The sequence below is a fragment of the Micropterus salmoides genome, unplaced genomic scaffold (assembly GCF_014851395.1).
Source record: "Micropterus salmoides isolate LMB-PRFRI ecotype aquatic unplaced genomic scaffold, ASM1485139v1 Ms_hic_scaffold_19, whole genome shotgun sequence".
NCBI lineage: Eukaryota > Metazoa > Chordata > Actinopteri > Centrarchiformes > Centrarchidae > Micropterus > Micropterus salmoides.
In genome coordinates this window covers 2,842,649-2,861,923 of record NW_024041039.1, presented here as the reverse complement: position 1 = coordinate 2,861,923, position 19,275 = coordinate 2,842,649, and the positions used below count along the sequence as shown (strand labels likewise).

General features: G+C 41.6%; 1 long non-coding RNA gene across 1 annotated transcript; it reads right to left on the bottom strand.

Annotated features, from left to right (window-relative positions):
- Positions 1 to 13,814: 13,814 nt before the first annotated feature.
- Positions 13,815 to 15,414, bottom strand: LOC119910747. The gene is made up of 2 exons (XR_005445700.1): positions 14,300 to 15,414; positions 13,815 to 13,964 (listed from the first exon to the last, which is right to left on the bottom strand). It is a non-coding gene; the product is annotated as an uncharacterized LOC119910747 (long non-coding RNA).
- Positions 15,415 to 19,275: the final 3,861 nt, after the last annotated feature.

Sequence of the window (19,275 nt, the reverse complement as noted above, 5' to 3'; positions counted from 1 at the left end):
ATACAATTTGGAGATGCACAATGGATTTGTAAAAAAAAAAAAAAAGCGAATTATTAAGGGGGAAATTAGATGTGTTATTTCTGCTTAATCTCTCTGCAACCCCTAAATTTTATCTTGTGAGCCCATAGGGGGTCCGGACCCACAGGTTTGGACCTCTGGGATATTGTATCTAACCATTTTCTTTATAGTATTCTGATTGCATTTTTATTTAAAAAAGTGAAAAGTAATTCCACCTCCACATAACTGCAGGTTTATAATGTTGCAGCCAAAATGACCTAATTTCCCCATTTTATTTTAGAATAATCATGGTAACTGTAATATGCCTGGAAACAAGTGTGCATTTCCTGGCGGAAGAGAAGGTGCTGACATTGTGTGTAAGAGGTGGTGATGATTTAGCAGGGCTGAGTGCTGGTGTGGGTGAGCTGTTAGCAGGGAGAGACCAGAATGGGAAGTCTGGGAAAGTCTTAATGACAGACTAGTGGCGAGACGAGACACAGAGTCATAACCATGAATCACATTGTAATTAATGACCAGGTTCCCATGGTCGGGGCTTGTTTGATGGTAAAACAAAAGCTATCTGGACCACGCAAGCATTATTTACACACACATTAGACAGATTAAGATTGGGGGAGGCGGGGGAGAGACAGGGGGGGCAAGGTTAAAGGGAGCTGCTTATGTGAAGTTTGCGATAAGAGGAGGGTATTAACATGACCAGCAGGTAACGTGGAGACGAGATGAACTGGAGCTAATGAGGGTGTGTGGGACCAGCTGGCTGGCTTTCTGCAAAGTGAAGGGGAGGGCCAAAGGTCCAGCTAATGATAGCCTCGGCCCCTCCAAACTACACCGGGGTCACACAGTAATAAAGCAGGGTCTGCCTGCATGAAGACGTTGCACACTGTAAATCATGTGGTCGCTGCGCGCCTGCTCGTGAACTTATAGTCATCTCTCTCTCTCTCGTTTTCTCACCTTCAGAACAATGAGTCATGCAGTCAGTTTCTCACAGGAAAGGAGAGAAAGAGGTGATAAAAAATTATGAGAACAGCATCCAAAGATCTCTGAAGGATTATGGGATACTGTCGGTGCTGCAATAAAAACAAAACAAAAAAAGTTGTTTTAAATGTTTATGATGTTTTCTTTTTTTTGCCACGCCACCAGGGAAGGTCAGGGTTTGCATTAGAAATCTGGTACAGATATTCATGGTCCCAGAGGAGGACTTCAATCAACATTTTAATTTATCCAATACTTTGATTTATGACCAAATCGCTGCAATGACATTCTCATCAGCCTCAGCTGTACTTTGTAAAAATTTTGTATTAGTGTAGCAAATGTTAGAATGCTGACACGCTATTTTGGCAAACCTGCAACACATTGTGACTCCCAACTCTTCACAAATGGACGCTTGGGCAAGACCCCTTGACGTCGCCTTTTAACCCCCGTGTAGCCTTTGCATGTGTAGCGTGCGGTGAATTTAGCAAGAATAAACATGAAACTTTCAAAAAGTCTAACAAGACTGGAAACTAGCAGTTAACATTGTGAAACGTTGCAATTTGGTTTAATTTAATTTAAGTTTAAGCAACGAAACTACTCTTTGGGTTAAAATAACTACGTTAGTCATGTAAATTAAGTGACTTAACTAAGAATCAATGTTGAACACACCAGTCCACAAAAATGTGCTTGAATATTTTCGGAGTTGAGGAGCTACGCAAGTGGCTGCGGGGGGGAAGCCTGCGCCAACCCGTGGGAGGAGCGTGTGAGGCCGGCCAGCCGCTCGCTCACAGAGCCCTCTGCTCCCACCATCACACAGACCGCTGCAGCAACAACGGCACCTTTTAACTTAAATCAAGAGACTTAAATCAAGCTGTGCGTAAATCGCTGGTGTGTGTGTGTGTGTGTCGCATTGAACATTACATCGCGGCAGTTGTGTGTGATGACCAGTTACTATCTCTGGGTACTATCTGCAATGGAAAACGGGTCGAAGCAAGTTGAGCTGGTACAGGTAATGGGAAAAACTGATGCCAAGGGCTCTTCACCAAGCGTGTAAGGACTTGGGCCATGGTACACATTACCTGTCAAACATCATCATTTATGTAATGTTTGGGGTTACGAGTTTATATGTAGCCTAAAAGCCAAAGTGTTTTGTGTTTGAACTTTAAAGAAAAATAAGAAAACATGAAACAAACAAAGGTTGGAAAAACTGGTTAAAAAGCCAGAAGAGTTAAGATTTGCCAAGTATGTTTTGCAGTAAATGGAATAAATAAATTGGTGTGGATTTACAAGGCCCAAATTTGTCATGCATACTACTACATTTGCAAAACATTACGGATTTGGTAAACAGTTGCAATTTAATATTCAAGATGAGTAAATACATCAAAACACTTGTAAATATATTACAAAATGAATTAGTAAACAATATTTGCAAGGTGTGTATTATTTTCTGTATACACATTTATAGTTTATACATTTTTCTGTCTGTTTCAGTGATCCAATCAAAGTAATTTCTAAAAGTCTAGATGCAGGATGATGTAAGTAAATATGTATCAAACACAATAACTCACTGCCTGCACTTACAAACACGTTTGTAGTTAATTATACCAACATCTACTTAAAGTACAGTATCTCGGTTACCCACAGACGTCAGACTCTCCTGTGTTTACTCACCACACTGTGCACAAACACACGCACCGCCTTTCACAACAAAAGACACCACACAGTACATAAAACACGTTCCACGGTGTATAATGTAAAACGACCTCTTCAAGACACAGACCAATTAAAGGGGGGTGGTACGATTAAAGGGAAGGACGCTGCAGTGAAGAGCGAGCAGGCAGGCTGTCTGAAGAGGGCGGGGCCAGCTGGGTGTGAGCAGGAAGTTCTGACAGGCATGAGAACAGGAAGATGAAAGGATGGGGTGAGTTTGGATCATTGAGGACAACACACATACACACCGGCGGGACATTCTCACGCTTTAGCAACAATGCTAATCAAACTGCTGCTAACTGAGTGATGGTGCTGCTCTGTGGTGTTCCGGGCTGTGCAAAGACACTTTACACCCCCGCGGTGTTTCATAATAGATGCATGCAGTGCTAACATTGTTCACATGCTGAAAATAAAAACAAACCCTCCCAAACACAAGCACATACATGATCACAAACCCACTCCCTTACATACACAAACATATGCTTGCATGCACGCACACACACACACACACACACACACACACACCCCCACCCGGAACAAAGAACTAAGTACATGTAACAATGTTGATCATTTGTGGGCATTTATGCGTCTGCATGTGTGTGTTTATATATTTAACAGTGTGTGTAGTTGTTCTCTCTTGAAGGGAAATTCCACCCTAAATCATTTCACTGGTTAATCCATAAACAGGCAAATGTTAGGATCAAGCATTAACCTCTGGGACTGAAAAGTGAAGTCACTGCGCAAGTGCCTTAAACCTACATCCTTTCTAACGGCCAGCAGGGGGCAACGCCACTTGTTGCAAAAACAGTAAACACTTTCCTGATGAGTTTATGGTCTCAGTCGCTTGTTTCAAGTCTTCTCCAACACAGCCTGATGTTCATTTAAGCCCCTTTTCCACCTCATGGTAGCAGCTCGACTGGAGTTGAGGAGCTCCGCGAGGGGCTGCAGGGGAAGCCTGCACCGTCCCGTGGGAGGAGCTGGCGAGGCCGGCCAGCCGGCCGCCCACAGAGCCCTCCGCTCCCGCCGTCACACAGACCGCTGCAGCAACAACGGCAGCGGAAAACACAGCTGGAAGGTTTTCATACCGCTTATCTGTCTTTACATTCTGAGGAATGTTGAAACGTTTTAACTTAAATCAAGAGACAGCTATGTGTGGGTTGCGTTGAACATTACTTTGCGGCAGTTGTGTGTGGCATTGCTATGACGACCAGCTACATTGAGGGTTACTATCTCTGGGTACTATATCCAATGGAAAATGGAGGACGGCGGGCCAACGCTGAGTCGAGCTGGTACCGGTAATGGAAAAACAGCTTTAGTAAATTATGTTCCCATTTAGAGGAAAAAGGCTTTAGGGCGGGGCTACCATGTGAGTGACAAGTCGCTACCAGGATAGAGGCGACTCGCTCTGTGCACATTGAAGTAGCGCTGTTGAAAAAGCTTATTAGGAGTCTGCTGTTCATTTTTCCATTAAGCACGTTTTGTTTTTGACACTTGCCAAAATTAGCATCCCAGTTAATGAATTACGGATGCACCTTCCTGACCAAGCTCGCCAACGCCACCCTCTAGTCCAAATACGGTCACGTCTGGTGTGTGGTTCCAAAAAACCAAGATGGCGACGGCCAAAATGCCAAACTCATAGGTTCACAAACCAATGGGTGACGTCACGGTGGCTACGTCCACTTCCTTTATACCGTCAGTGGTTAGCATGCTGACGAATTAACTTAGTAAATTAGTAAGAGTCGGATGGCAGAAACACTTTTTGGGGTCAACAAACTTCTTAAAGTTGCAGTTTAGCACCATTTGTTGGACCAGTATTCTTCTTTTGCCTATAACATTTCAAGCAAATAAACATTCAAGAATATTTTTTTTTCAAGCTGTAAATCCTGCTTTCAGTGTCGTGTTAAAATAAAATGTCTACAGAGCAGCTAAAAGTCGGCACAGACTGAACCCACGTACGGCCCGCAGCTGAGAGTGAGCTTCAACACTTGATATGATTAGTGGGTGGAATTTTACTCCAAGAGAAGTTTCCACCCACTGCGTGCGGCGCTTTTGTCACATCTCACAGCCTCACACTGTTCCTCTCTGGGCCACACAATCAGCTGCGAGAGCCCGGACACTTCACACACCGACAAAATGGAGCTATTTTCAGCCGGCGTCAGAGGGGAGCTCTCTGGAAAATGTATACATTGTGTTAGATCGGTGTGGCGTGTGTGTCAGGGTTAATTTAGTCTGGAGCGTGTGTGTGTGTGTGTGTGTGTGTGTGTGTGTGTGTGTGTGTGTGTGTGTGTGTAAATGTTTGCATGCATGAATGTATGTGTATACATGTGTCTCTTATGTGCATGCCTACATGCTTTCATTGATGTGATTATGTGTGTGCAGCTTTGCAGGATGGCGTTAGCTCAGTCTGTGGGGACTTGGCTGGAGAACCAAAGAGTCGCCGGTTTGAGTCCAGCATGACCCACTGCTGAAGGCTCCGCTGAGTGAGGCACTGAACTCCTAAACTGCTCCCCGGGCTGTGCACAATGGCTGCATGGATGGATGGATGGGTTAAATGCAGAGAACAATAAGTTTCACATTGATAAATTAATACTTTTATACTCTAACCAAAAGGTTTTAATACAGAAGCCTCTTTAGATCTTTGCATTAAAACCATTTTCGTTAGAGTAAAGAACCCAGAAAATGGTTTATTGTACTGTACATTCAGTCATGATCAATAGTTCGATCATTCTTTTTAGCACCATGGCTGTTTTTTGTACATGTTTTTATCCAAAGCATAGTGAATTTTTAGGTGTTTAATGCAGTCTTTGTTGTGCGTTCATTTCACAGATGAACTTAAAGATAATTGCAACCTGTTTGGAATAAGTAAACCTTCAGTAAGAAAAAAGTTATTACCTTTCATTTAATCAAAAGGCATGTTGTTCTAGCTTCCATAGTAATGCAGTTACGACCAGTGAAAAATATCCATATTGGTACACTCAAAGACATTTAAGGCCACATTTGATTTATTCCCTTCTCATATTGTATATTTGCGTGTTTGTTTTCTCAAGCTTCTTAATGCACTGGCTTTGGGCAGCTGACAGTCAGTTCTTGCATGATGGTGGGATTTTAAATGCACGGCCAAGGAGAGATTTTGAATAGGTTCCAGCTCACAACCGCAGCACCACATGACAATAACACAACTTGGACAACACAAACATAAATGCAGCACAGCGTTGGATCACAGATCAAAGGCCCATTTCAAGTCTTTGAAAGGTTACTTTGATGGTAATGAAAATCTGCCTAATAAATTAAAGTCAAGCAACCTGAATACCACAGAAAATGATTGTAGAAAGTCTATGCTTAGGCCTCATTGCCAGTCACGTACTTAAAACATCTGATGCCACCAGTACTGTGCTTTAGTGTCCAAATCAGCAGTAAAATTGGAAAAGACTGCTGCAATTTGTACTGATTGAATGAATTTCTAAATGTCCACTTCTCTCTGTATGAGCGCTGCTGTTTAAATTAAAACATGATCCCTGACAGATACTAGAGGAACTACAGGAATCTTTAGATTAAGATCACTACTCTACTACTCAAAACTCCCTTGAAAAACAGTTTGTTTCCTGGGTGTACGGGTCCAACACCAGTCAAATCTAATTTTTTTCCCCCAACAGGAGAAACAACCGAGATCTTCAACACTGGACACACATATTTATCCTGATGTGTCCACGACAACACTGATAATACTTATTCTAAATTACAGATGAGGTCCTTTCCTCATGATGTGCTTATGCCATCTTTGGATGAAACATGTCAATCTGTCAGGTTGTAGTGAACATGAAACAAAATACTATAAAGGACCAAAGAGATTCTTTAAAAAACTGTGTAGCTTTCAAGTGAAACTGAATGAACTTGCTGACATTTCATGGTTTGTTGTATTCTTGTAACTAACTCCTGATTCATTGTTGTTTCCATACATCTGCTGTCACAAAGCAATAGTAGCTCTGATTCTGCATGGTTATATTATATATATTTTTTAGTTTTATGAACCTTGGGTCCTTGAAAACATTATATAATAAAGAAAACATTCAGGAAGGTAGGGGGAAAGTTTCTGCTTGTGATGTGGGAGTCTGAACAATCAGGATGAATAGCTGACATGTGAAGTCAGGTCAACAAGCGCTAACACGTTGCAGCTAATCAGCTACTCAGCAGAAAGGCCAGCATGGTGTTGCCAGGCCAATCCGCCCTCGAGTGACGACCTGCCCTTCTATCATCAACAGCAGCAGCTTGGGGGCCTCACAGCCAGCAGGAAGGCCAGGGGAGCAGTGAACCACCACCAGCAGAAACAGAGGTGGTTTTTATGACGCCGCCAAACGTGCAACGAGTGTGTTTACATCATGATCTGCGTTAGGAGGTGGTGTTTCCACTTGCGTACGTGGTAACGTTCAGGTGTTGTTTGTCTGAGTGCCGGGAATCGCGTGCATGCGTGTGTGTACCTCCGTGTGTTTGTGCGTTAGGTTGTGTTCGGCTCTGCACCGTCTGCAGCCAAACAAGCATTGAATCGCTCTCTTCGTGCGTTCAGTGAGGCGAAGGAGCAAACAAACAGCTGGTCCCACATGTCCTAATAAGAGAGTGGCTGACTGGCAGAACATCCCTTCCACCCTGCTGCAGATTAGATTACACTCTTCAAGGCTCCTGACTTTGCCTGGCGTGGCCTCTTCGTCTCATTAGTCCGTCTACTTCAGAAACCGCTGCTACAAACTTCCTTGGTTAAAGGTGCACTCCACTGAAAATCTGTCTGTGGTTCAGGTTTTTGACCGCTGGTTGGATAAAATTTGAAGACAGCACTTTGAGGGTAACTGATTTTCTGACACCAATAAATTAATTGAAATAATAAACACACTTTTTTCCTTTTTTTAAATTCTACTTTCTACTTGTAAAACCGTGTACAGAGAGCATCTTCCATGCAAGAACTTCCTTTAGGATAAATAAAGTTTGAGTAGTGGAGATATGACAGTGTAACATGGATCAGTGGCAGAGAAGGGGATAATGCTGCAGAAGTGGTTTGAGAGGTTTCTACAGACAGAAAGACAGACACAAAGGTTTTACTGCCACCTTTCAGGTCTAGAGGCAGTGAGTACTTGATACTCAGAAGTATCTCTTCGTGCAGTATTCCAGTATCAGGTTTCCCTTTCTAAGTATTTGAAGAGAAACAAATTCTGAGGAACCCTTAAATCGAGGCACTGAACAGGCAGCTGCCAGGTGGGAGTGAAAGTAAAAGCATATTCTTACCAAACATGTGTTGTAGCGGTTCATTTGAAATCTGGGATGCTAACTCCTCTCATTCCGATGAGGAGATGAGAATTATTGAATCTAAACTGGGAATCACCAAAACAACCCAGCCCCAGTGTACAGACAAGTTCAAATTAAGACAATCCAAGACATGGATCTACATATCTGAGGAACTGCTGCCAGAAGCCATGTTCATTCATAAAGGTGCACACTGGGGTAGCAAATAAAGTCACCTTAGTGTAGTTTCTCTGTAATAGTCTTTCACTCCTATACTAGAAAACAAACAAATAATAGCAGCAGCCAACTAGTGAACAGAGCTGAACCTGTCCACAGTTTTCAGACTGGAGCAACATGGTGGCCGAGTAGGGAATGTTACCAATCCATTAAAGTTTGATTTTAGACCAAGAGAGGGGCCTAGCTGTAGACGTGTAATCTTAATGGAGCTCTTGATCTTCTAAACTGAGTTGGTGCATTTCTCCTTCCACTTCAGCCTTGTCTAGCCTGGACACTGTTCCTTAAAGAAGTGGTATTATGCTCATTTTCCAGGTTCAAAATCCTACTTAGTGGGTTGTACCAGAACAGGTTTAATAAAAAAAAACAAAAAAACAACAACACACAAACAAAAAAATAACACCAACCAACCACACACCATATTTTTTGTCATACTGCACATTTCCGCAGCTCCTCTTTTCACCCTGTGTTGAAGGCTTTGGTTTAGCTATGGAGTGATACATCTCGTCTCTAAATGATCTTTGTTGGGAGTTGCACATGCGCACTTCCTAGTTAAGGACTGCTAGCCAATCAGCAGCAGAGAAAGGCAGACTGAGAAGCCGGGAAACACTGCTTCGGTTCAGCTGTATATCCCCTTACCAGCTTGGCAACAGACTGGAGCGAGAGTTTATTATTATTTATTATTAGTTATTTATTTGTAACAATTTGCAAATATATCTTTCACTCGTAAAGTTTTAACTGAGCTCTGTCTCTACATCACAGGAACAACTTTATGTCCACTGACTGCCTGGAGGGCAGCTAGTGTTTGGAAGGGAGAGGAGAGCTGTGTGCTGCAGCTCACTGTTTTTCCACCGCTGTTTTTGCAAACCTGTTACATACACAAAAAAGGAATATAACTCAAAAAAGCCAAAAAGCATAACACCACCTCTTTAAAACCTGACAACACACATTGATTATTAACTCCCCACCCCCCGTTAAAAATCACTTCAGAAATCTATAAGTGACAGCAAAGACACTGCAGCCATTTTTATTCTGAGCTCTATGTTTCTGACAAGTTATCTATGTTGTCTCATAAAACCAACATCACCTGAGACATCAGACCAAACTGAACTTTACATCCTTCAAAAGTGTAAAGTTCAAAATAGAGCTGATCTGAACCCAAGCTTGACTTGTTTGTCTCCATGCTCACAGCTTCTCAGAGTGACAGGTAAAAGGAAAGCATGGCACATTACATCCGATACAGCCAACTTCCTAAGAAGAAGTAGTACTGAGTGATTGTTTAGATAAGAATCCTGCATATCATGATGTTAGCTGATCAACAGACAGAAACACTGAGTGGGATTGTATGCCAGAGACTCTGGAAAATCCCAGAGGTTAAATGTTACAACAAAACAAAACGGTTTCAGACTTATTTTCAGTGAGGAACTTGGTCTTAGTTGTATTCCAATTGGCACTGAAACAATTTCAGAGTCATTCATTTTAATTTGCTGAAGCCTGTAATCCAGTGTTTAGTTCTGCACTCAGCCCCTGAACATGGATACTGTGTGCAAGCTGAAGACAGAGTTGGTTAAATGAACAATCTGAACAATACTGGTGAGGACACCTGTTCGTTCATGTGGTGTCTGGTAGGTTGTAAGGATCTAATGTTATGGATGTCATGTGCTGTAAATCTGTCAGTCCCTGCTTTTAACTCTATTTTTACCCGCCATGTTGTGCCAGAGAAAGAAGTCCATATGTTGTCAGTGTAATGGACAGTAAAGTTGTCAGATTTGCAGAAGGGATGAGTGAAGGCTGGAGATGTGTGATGGATAGGAAGTGTGGTGGAGACAACTAGGCTAAAAAAAACAAAACACGAATCGTTCTTTACTTTCAAAGGTTAATTTTAATCAGTTTCTGCACTACATGGGGATGAGTTGGTGTTGGAGTTCCCAATATTGTACATGGTTAAGGTTTTACAACTACTAAAAGTTTGAATTCCCTGATATGAGTTTCACTAAGGATCCTGTGTCCCTATGATAGATTCACAAGATTCTAAACATCAAAGATCATAAAGGGGATCTTCAAAAGGAAGGGAAGCTTCCAGCTAATGATAATCCTGTTTATTGATAAGAGGAACTGTCTTTACTCCACCTTCACCAACCACAGAGTCTTGCTCAGAAGCACTTGAGTAAAGCAGGAACATGTTGAACTACTACCCAGGTCTGGAGGACTCTGGATGTGTGTCACCTCTCTGGAGGGTGATTTTGGGTGAGTGTGGTTTGGGGGTTTGCTGATGTGCTGTTGACAGTGTGTTCGGGACAGAGGCAGCTGGGAATGCAGAGCCAGCGGTCCTCTGTGTCTCACTAATAAGGTCTGTCCTGTTGATGGCCGCTACCAGCCACAACCACTTCATTTCTCTCACAAATCTTTAGTTTAGAAGGAGAAATTCTAATGTCTTGTAGGGTATTAAAAAATTGTAATTTAATTTTTTTTGCAACAGCTGTAGATATAACATTACACTCTTTGCTGTTGGTTTGTTATATCTTGCAGATTTCCACTTTAGTTTCTTTCTTTTAGTCCCCATCTCAGTTAGTCTGCTTGCAGGGGAGTTTCACTGCGATTTCCCACAGATTTAATTTTTAGGCTTAGTTGAAATCTAACTAGATTTCTCCTGGTGAAAGATGAATTCTTGTCATGTACAGGTGCTGGTCATATAATTAGAATATCATCAAAAAGTTGATTTATTTCAGTAATTCCATTCAAAAAAGTGAAACTTGGATATTATATTCTTTCATTACACACAGACTGATATATTTCAAATGTTTATTTCATGTAATTGTGATGATTAAAACTGACAACTAATGAAAATCCCAAATTCAGTATCTCAGAAAATAAGAATATTACTTATGACCAATACAAAAAAAAAGGATTTTTAGAAATATTGGCCAACTGAAAAGTATGAACATGAAAAGTATGAGCATGTACAGCACTCAATACTTAGTTGGGGCTCCTTTTGCCTGAATTACAGCAGCAATGCGGCGTGGCATGGAGTCCATCAGTCTATGAGAGCCCAGGTTGCTCTGATAGTGGCCTTCAGCTCTTCTGCATTGTTGGGTCTGGCGTATCGCATCTTCCTCTTCACAATACCCCATAGATTTTCTATAGGGTTAAGATCAGGCCAGTTTGATGGCCAATTAAGAACAGAGATACCATGGTCCTTAAACCAGGTACTGGTAGCTTTGGCACTGTGTGCAGGTGCCAAGTCCTGTTGGAAAATGAAATCTGCATCTCCATAAAGTTGGTCAGCAGCAGGAAGCATGAAGTGCTCTAAAACTTCCTGGTAGACGGCTGCGTTGACCTTGGACCTCAGAAAACACAGTGGACCAACACCAGCAGATGACATGGCACCCCAAACCATCACTGACTGTGGAAACTTTACACTGGACTTCAAGCAACGTGGATTCTGTGCCTCTCCTCTCTTCCTCCAGACTCTGGGACCTTGATTTCCAAAGGAAATGCAAAATTTACTATCAGAGAACATAACTTTGGACCACTCAGCAGCAGTCCAGTCCTTTTTGTCTTTAGCCCAGGCGAGACGCTTCTGACGCTGCGTCTTGTTCAAGAGTGGCTTGACACAAGGAATGCGACAGCTGAAACCCATGTCTTGCATACGTCTGTGTGTGGTGGTTCTTGAAGCACTGACTCCAGCTGCAGTCCACTCTTTGTGAATCTCCCCCACATTTTTGAATGGGTTTTGTTTCACAATCCTCTCCAGGGTGCGGTTATCCCTATTGCTTGTACATGTTTTTCTACCACATCTTTTCCTTTCCTTCGCCTCTCTATTAATGTGCTTGGACACAGAGCTCTGTGAACAGCCAGCCTCTTTAGCAATGACCTTTTGTGTCTTGCCCTCCTTGTGCAAGGTGTCAATGGTCGTCTTTTGGACGGCTGTCAAGTCAGCGGTCTTCCCCATGATTGTGTAGCCTACAGAACTAGACTGAGAGACCATTTAAAGGCCTTTGCAGGTGTTTTGAGTTAATTAGCTGATTAGTGTGTGGCACCAGGTGTCTTCAATATTGAACATTTTCACAATATTCTAATTTTCTGAGATACTGATTTTGGGGTTTTCATTAGTTGTCAGTTATAATCATCAAAATTAAAAGGAATGAACAATTGAAATATATCAGTCTGTGTGGAATGAATGTATACATTATACAAGTTTCACTTTTTGAATGGAATTACTGAAATAAATCAACTTTGATGATATTCTAATTATATGACCAGCGCCTGTTTAGGGGTAAACCGCTTTCTCATCAGGTTGTTACGATGAAGGCTTCAGACAGGGAAAGTATCACTGACAGAGTGGCTGGATAACAGGAAGTCACATCTTCCACATATACAAAAAAACCAAAATGATTTTGATGGTACACTGACTTGTAATAAGGAGAATGGCCCAGTGTGGGTGTTATTGCACATATAGCACAGGAAATCTATCTCAAGAACAGGGAAATGCTTTACAGCATGACGCCATACACTAGCAAGACTCTAAAAGAGCTGAAGAGATGCAGGGCAGATGCCGACGGACCTTCTTGCTGTTGGACGAGTAAGTAATCTTGCTGTGTCTTGTGTTGTCGCACTTGCTAGTTTTCAATCATAAGTAATGTAATCATAATAAATGCACGTGGAGAGCCGTCCTTATTCAAGACAGAAGTTAAATTGTAGTGGCGCCTAATTGCAAGAGACACCAAATCTAACATAGTGTTGCTTTAAACTGACAAATTAGCCTCCAAGTCCAAAAAAAAGTCAGTTTCTGATACTGAAAATGTGACTATAATTTCTGTTCTCTCAGTGCTCACTGACACACAGAAAAAGAAAGTCTACACTTTGCAACTACAATGTCCCTGAATCCGGATTGGTGCACATAAATGGGTGACATCACCTTTTAACCCAACAGTGCCCAGCCCACCTCAAGCCAGTGAGAAGACGTAGAGAAAAAAAAAAAAGAGAACACATCTTTAATGTGAAATGACCAAAACTGTTTTACTATAGAAATGTGTGTTCATGCAGGATCCTATCACTGAAGAAACTGAAAATCAGTTTAGGCCCTTTAAAATAAGTATTGCTTCCAAAATAAGGCTGGGGGTAGGCAAGACATCTGATTACTGACCTACTGCATGTACAGTATGCATATTTAGAGTAACTAAACTCCAGTCACCTGCATAACCTGGTTTCTTAAGTGCATGTAAATTACTCGGATTTATAAACTCACACAGTATAATATGTATCAGATTTGCAAAAGTGATCAAAAACAGGTTTGTTGTTCATGCATTTTGCCAAAAGCTAAACATGTACCGCCGCAGTGCAGCTGAACATGTGATCAGCTCCTTCATGGTAATTAGTCTGGCGTACAAAAAAAATCTTAGCTAATGTTTCAGGTAGACACTGCAGCTATTGTTGTAGCCAAGAGGCACAGAACACCACAGGTGAACAAACAGGACTCAACCTCTCCAAAGCACCTCCAGTGCAAAGATATTTTTTGTTTCGTTCTTAAGCCGCCGTCAAACATGATCTCGGTGCTTGGAGACCAAACCAAACAGCAGATTCAGAGGGGAAAAGGAGAGGGGAGCTCACACACGCACAGATCCATTTTTCATCATTAATGCATTACACAGTTTAAACAGTTGTTTGACTTGGCAGATTGAGAAAGAACATATAATATTCTCACTTACAGAAATGGCCTGTAGGAGTGGCCTTAGAGGAGGCAGGAGATGGAACTTTATTGGTCCCTGTGGAGAGAAACAAGTTATTGCAGCAAACAGATTAGCTTTGAAAGAATTCAGCAAATAAAATATCATAAGCCATAAAACTACATAGATAAAACAGGAATAAATGTGTTGGCTATATCAACATGTGTTGGCTCCAGCACAGACACACAGTAAAGCCTGCAGTCTGCACTCAGACAGTGGTGTGTTAAGCTAAATGCTAACATCTTCATGTAAACATGCTCACAATATTAAAATGCTGATGTTTAGCAGGTTGAATAATGTTTAACATGTTCAACGTCATGTTGAGCTTGTTAGCATACTAAAAAAAAAATAAATAAATAAAAAAGTGAAATTACCTTGTTACTTTTCAAATTACATCTACTGCTTCTCGCCCTGCAATGGACTGGCGTCCTGTCCAGGGTGTACCCCGCCTTTCGCCCGACGTCAGCTGGGATTGGCTCCAGCCCCCCGCGACCCTGTACGCAGGATAAGCGGTTGACGATGGATGGATCTACTGCTTCTCCCTTTTGAAAAATCCAGAACATATGCAAATGTGTGTTGTTTTTACAGTTTAACTGTTGGATACAAGATGTCTCCTCCTTCAATTATTCACGTGTTTGCGCTGGAGGCTTCAAGTTTCACATCACGCTTGTCTAAGTTGCATATTGGACCACGATTGGCTTCCAGACCATTTGTGATGTCACACTCTGTGCAGTGAAGCTCAAACATCCAAGTACCAATAAGCAAAACCCAGTTTTTAAATGGAAAAAGTCCTTTAACAAAGCGTTGGACAAACTGAAACTTTGACCTATAATAGCAGTAGATGAAAATCAAAAGATCACAAGTATAAGTACATGAATATTGGCACCAAATGTCATGCTATCTATCCAGTAGTAGTAGAGAGTTTTCACTCCAAATTATAAACCTCAACCTCACGGTGCTGCTGCAGGAAAAATCTAAGCATCACTAAAGTTAAATAAATAAGGAAGCATTCTCTGGGGAACATGAATGTCTGTACAGAATGTCGTGGAAATTCATCTAATTGTTGTTGATATTTTCTATTAGGACCAAAGTGGTGGACTGGCTGACCAACTGACATTGCCATCCATGGAGCCACCTCCCTAGTATGACTAAAAAACATTTGTCACGTCCTCCTAATGAGGCGTCCTGCTCTTCTCTGGATTTCAGCCACTTACCTTGTAATCACAACCCTCCTTTATTAAGATTCAATCAAACTAAGCGACAGGTATCCGGAATTTGGACCCAAAATGCAGTCACTTCAGACCGAGCAGATACAACTAGTGGGTTTTAAGGAAACAGTTTAAAGAACCTGGTAAGCAGTCCAAGGGAATAACCAATCCAAAACAGGTGTAACAAATTTGGAGTGCAAGAATGAATCCAAAGGTAATCCAAAATATAGGAGAGAAAAAACAGTGTCACGAACACACACAAACAATCCCACAAACACTGAAGCAAAGACTAAATACACAGAAGGTGAGGTGGCAAATGAGGCGCAGGTGAAAACAATCAGACAATCAATACAGACAGGAAACAACTCTAAAAAAAGACACAAGAGGCAGAACACCAAGTAACACAGGAAGTAAAGTACGCAAAAACACAAATCCAAATCTAACAAACTAAAACGGAAAACACGGAACAAATGCATAACACTACGTAATCACAGCAAGTAAAACACACGAGGAAGGACATCAACAGGAATAAAACAGGAAAATACTACATACCAAAAATCACAACATCCTTGTTCAAGAGCCTTTGTTGATGCATGTCACCGTTTGTCTCTTTCCTCTTATATCGTGACATTTCCTGGAAAAACACCTTCCAATTTAATTGGATCATCACCATTTAAGTTGTGTTTTTTTTTTAAAGCGAAACCTTCAAACTTCAGTGACTTTCAGAAATATAAACTTTAAGTCCTTGGTCATTGATTGGTTTCTTAAAATGAGTGGGACCTGTGGGAAATTATATAATATAATGAAAATATAAAGGGTGATTTCCTTTCAATTTAACATTACAGAATGAAATACTGTGTTCAACAATAGCATATGCATCAAACCCACAAGTGGAGTCAAGTACACACTCAATGTTTGCCCACGTGTTGACATGGACTGTGATTGAATAGAAAATAGAATAAGTGGCACTGGGAGGAACCTCCTTCTGATGTGTATTTCCTGGTTTATATAAGGGTCCTGCATGGCTCATAAATCTATTAATACCCCACCACCCATATGAATGCAACAGGGCCTTCAAATGCACCATTCTCCCCACAATGCAACACAACAGAGCCTGTTGTGCACGTACACACGCGAGGGCTTTGTGCGGTTGTTTGTTATCAGCAGGAACCCGGGTCCACATGAGGGAGGAAATGTTACTGGTTCCCACCATAACTCAGCACAGACCTAATCAGTAATGGTAGCTTGATGAATGGATGGCTACAGTACACACAGGCCTTTGTCGCGAGCCGTAAACAATGAGTCAGACTGGTATATCTGACAAGTATAACCACCCTTCAAGGACTTCTTAACATATCCAAATGTGGTCTTATCCCCCCCACCCCTCTGCACACACATCCACCCCCCTCCTCCTCTTTTTAGCGCCAGTCATGTGGTTTTGTGAAATGACAGGCTCCACGTTCTCACACACAGTAAATCAGATACACACACACCAGTATATCACCGTTGGCGTTTACACAGTTTGACCTCCACCGGGCGATTTGCAAATGTCAGAATAGAGAAAGCAGCTATGCAAAAAAAACTACAAAGCAGCAGATCTGTATATGATAACCTCCGTGTTCTCACGCCTTGACTTCACACACACAGAAAATTAAACATCTGTTAGGCCTGTTTGACCTACACAGCGCTGTATTCAAATATCAGTCGAAGAGTCTGGAGTCTGTGCAGGTCAGAGACTTTTATACAGATACAGTACTTATCAAAAATTTAGGCTTAATTAGCTTGAATTTAGCTTAGATGGGGTGACGATGGCGCAGTGAAGAAGACACTCCCTTTGGTATGAGGAACCCGAGTTTGATGACTGTGACACATCCATCAATGTGTCCCTGAGCAAGACACTTAACCCCTCGTTGCCCAATTGGCACTAAGGGGCCTAAAGTGTGCCAAGAAAACATCCCCCACACCATTACACCACCACCAGCAGCCTGCACAGTGGTAACAAGGCATGATGGATCCATGTTCTCATTCTGTTTACGCCAAATTCTGACTCTACCATCTGAATGTCTCAACAGAAATCGAGACTCATCAGACCAGGCAACATTTTTCCAGTCTTCAACTGTCCAATTTTGGTGAGCTCTTGCAAATTGTAGCCTCTTTTTCCTATTTGTAGTGGAGATGAGTTGTACCCGGTGGGGTCTTCTGCTGTTGTAGCCCATCCGCCTCAAGGTTGTGCGTGTTGCGGCTTCACAAATGCTTTGCTGCAAACCTCGGTTGTAACGAGTGGTTATTTCAGTCAAAGTTGCTCTTCTATCAGCTTGAATCAGTCGGCCCATTCTCCTCTAACCTCTAGCATCAACGAGGCATTTTCGCCCACAGGACTGCCGCATACTGGATGTTTTTCCCTTTTCACACCGTTCTTTGTAAACCCTAGAAATGGTTGTGCGTGAAAATCCCAGTAACTGAGCAGATAGTGAAATACTCAGACCGGCCCGTCTGGCACCAACAACCATGCCACGCTCAAAACTGCTTAAATCACCTTTCTTTCCCATTTTGACATTCAGTTTGGAGTTCAGGAGATTGTCTTGACCAGGACCACACCCCTAAATGCATTGAAGCAACTGCCATGTGATTGGTTGATTAGATAATTGCATTAATGAGAAATTGAACAGGTGTTCCTAATAATCCTTTAGGTGAGTGTATATAGCAGTTGTAAGTCGCTTCGGATAAAAGCGTCAGCTAAATGAATAAATGTAAATGTCGATAGCTAACACTGGCAAAACAACTGGCAAAGACAGAACTCTTGACAAATAATCAACTTGCTGGCTGAGACGGTTAGTGAGCAGGACGCTAGAATGTCAAGCTGGGAAAGGATGACCAGCTAGCTTTGAGGCATTTTTTAGCAACACTAACGACACTTTTGACTTTTGGCACCATTGGCTCAGTTTCTATGGAATCCCAATATCTCAACTTTTCATCTCTCACCAACAGATCAAATATTTCACTGTTCAACACTGTAACTCAGTGGTCACCAACTGGCGGACTCTGGTCCAAAACCGGACAGCAAAGCCTTTTGACACAACTGGGAAATATATATTAATATACAATAAAGTTGAAGGAAATTACATTTATTCATTTAGCGACTCACAATTGCTATATCTGTCAGAGCAGAGGTCGCATGCCTCACCCCCCCCCCCCCGCCAGTGTAGCTACCTTTGCTCTACATCAGCTCTTGCATGCACTCCATCCGACACATGCTCAAAATTAGTAGTTTCACTATGTGTCTGAACATAATCAGCCAGAGTCTGGGAAAAAATGAGCCCTCAGGTGTTAATTTTAAAGTGGGTGGTTTGGTTCTCTGCTTCTCCCTGCATAAAATAAATTAAAATGTTTCGCCATACTGGTGTGTGTGTATCATAGTTATTAAGACACACCTTAAATCAAACAGCCCTTTGATTTCAGCACAAGGCAGAGAGCCACACCACAAATCAAACTCACATATCATCATCATATTTACATAAAGTGAGATTAAAAGGTTGACCCTCATTCTGCTGATCAATCAAACATAGCATTTTATACTCATTTTAGCAAATTAAAATCACCATAAACCCATAACCATATTCCCCTGCTCAGCCAATTTGTCTCAACAACATGTACAAAATGCTGCAACAAATCTTTTTAGTTTACAATGCCATTAGTTATGTGATGTTACAAGGAGCTTTAAAACCAAAAGCGCTTTTGAATATTTCTGAGGCATCAAAACCACCGATCCAAACATCTAATCTTCCTCTAATTTCACAGTGTTGAAAGTGACACGCAGCAACAAGTACTAGATGTGTCCTGGTAGCTGGAGTTTATTACTTTTGAAGAATGTGTAATTTTGTCTCAGAAAAGTCTTCACCTCTTGAATGACATGAGAAATTATTTTTTTAATATATACATTTCTTCAAAGAGAACATTTTCATTTTACAATTTGATAAATCCATTAGCTGAAAAAGCTTTTTCTAATTCAAAGCTTAAGTTATTTAAGCCTGTGTTCCATTAGCTTCAGCCAGACTTGCTAAAATTCTTTTCCAAGTTAACCACAATAAAACAATGATCATTTTGTTAGACTTCAACAACAATGTTTCTGATCAGGTTTCGAT